This window comes from Echinops telfairi, unplaced genomic scaffold, assembly GCF_000313985.2.
Source record: "Echinops telfairi isolate 266 unplaced genomic scaffold, ASM31398v2 ScPeMD7_3;HRSCAF=10, whole genome shotgun sequence".
NCBI lineage: Eukaryota > Metazoa > Chordata > Mammalia > Afrosoricida > Tenrecidae > Echinops > Echinops telfairi.
The window spans coordinates 9,232,563-9,234,905 of record NW_022103899.1 but is presented as its reverse complement, the minus strand read 5'-3'; positions in this window follow the sequence as shown (position 1 = coordinate 9,234,905).

Genomic DNA, 2,343 nt, shown 5'->3' with positions numbered 1-2,343 from the left:
CCAGCAGAAGGACAACTGAGAGCAGGCGAGCCAGTCAGGGTGCAGTGTTGCAATGATGAAACATACAACATTTCTCTAGAATGCCACCACCACCACCCCCGACTATCATCATGATCCCAATTCTACCTTACAAATCCGGCTGGACCAAAGGATGTACACTGGTACAGATAGGAACTGGAAACACAGGGAATCCAGAACAGATGACCCCTTCAGGACCAGTGGTGAAAGTGGCAATACCGGGAGGATGGAGGGAAGGTGATGGAGAAAGGGGGGACAGATTACAAGAATCTACATATAACCTCCTACCTGGGGGACAGACAGTGAAGAAGTGGGTGAAGGGTGATGTCAGGCGGTGTTTAAAATATGACAAAATAATTTATAAATTATCAAGAGTTCAGGGAGGGAGGGGAAAAATGAGGAGCTGATACCAAAGGCTCAGGTAGAACGCAAATGTTTTGAGAATGATGAGAGAAACAAATGTACAAAAGTGCTTGACACAATGGATGGATGGATGGATTGTGATAAGAGTTGTACGAGCCCCCAATTAGATCATTTTTTTTAAAGCCATATTTGACCTAAGCCAAAAAAATAGTCATATCACTGTGAATGAGGGGGAGTGCGGAGTGGGGACCCAAAGCCCATCTGTAGGCAACTGGACATCCCCTTACAGAAGCGTCACGGGGAGGAGACAAGCCATTCGGTGCAGTGTAGCAATGATGGAACATACAACTTTCCTCTAGTTTTTAAATGGCTTCCCCTTGACCCCCACTATCATGATCCAATTCTTCCTTACAAGTTCAGCTAGATCAGAGCATGTACACTGGTACAGTTAGGAACAGGAAACACAGGGAATCTCAGACAGATGAACCCTTCAGGACCAGTGGTGATAGTGGTGATACCGGGAGGGTGGAGGGAAGATTGGGTAGAAAGGGGGAATCGATCACAAGGATCTACATATAACCTCCTCCCTGTGGGACAGACAACAGAAAAGGGTGAAGGGAGACGTCGGACAGTGTAAGACATGACAAAATAATTTATAAATTATCAAGGGTTCATGAGGGAGGAGTGGCAGGGAGGGAGGGGAAAAAGTGAGGAGCTGATTCCAAGGGCTCAAGTAGAAAGCAAATGTTTTAAGAATGATGAAGGTAATAAATGTACAAATGTGCTGGACTGAATGTATGGATTGTGATGAGTTGTATGAGCCCCCAATAACATGATTGGGGAAAAAAAGAAGAAGAACTCAGAGAGGAACCAGGACTTCGTGGAGCCTGAGGACAAGAGAACTCCAAAAGTGGTCTCCGTGTTGACTTGGGTGAAAGGGAAGACCAAAACGAAAACAAAAAACCTGCTTGAAATAAATAAAGTTAGATGACCAAGAAGGCCTTGCCAGAAAGAGATAGCACCTTGCTTGCCAAAAGAGGGAAAAGAAGGCTATTGTTTCATTCCCAGTTTTGAAAGGTTTATAAGTTCTCCTGTGTATGAAAATCAGTGTGCATTGTCTCCTGCCTCCTGTGTTTCTGGTGAGGAATACATAAACATGAAAGTGGAATTTTTTGTCTTCATGCAGTTGTTTCAAAAAGCATGAAATAGCTGAATTTTATCTCTGCTTTGATGTTGAAGTAGGATTTCTTTATAAGTATTCATACATTGAATTCAAAAAGGGTTTAAGATGTAGCAATCATCTCCAGAAAACCTTACAAATCTTGGGTTATTTTTTGCATTGTCTCACCTCTATAAATAAAACTTAGCAAAACCATGACTTTATAAATTTAAAAATAAACTATTACATGTAGAAATGTATGCACCTTTTCCTCATTTTATTGCACTAAACAACTGGCAGACAGAGGGCAGTCAAACATCAAAGGAAGCATTTGTTTACTGACTTCATTTTTTTTATAAAAGAATTAAAAGGTTTCTTACACCTGTTATGAAGTGAAAATGCACCTTCAGAACTAACAGATTTCAAGTGTCATTTTATTTCCTGATGTATTTGACAAGTAGATATTTCAAAGCTCATGCAAGCTTATAACAAGTAAAATGGAAAATCTTGAAAGACAAGGGGCGATAACAGTTGTATGAGCCCCTAATAAAATGTTTTAAAAAAAGAAAGAAAGACAAGGGGATTACTTTTAGACATTTCTATACCTGGGATTTGCTTTAAAAGTAATCTATCAAGGAAGCGGTGGTGGTTGGGGGTGTATGAAAGCTATCAGAATCATGAGTTAAAAGAATGTAATTTAATCATGCTATTCTCTTTTTTTTTTTTTAACATTTTATTAGGGGCTCATACAACTGTTATCCCAATCCATACACACATCAATTGCGTAAAGCGCATTTGTACAT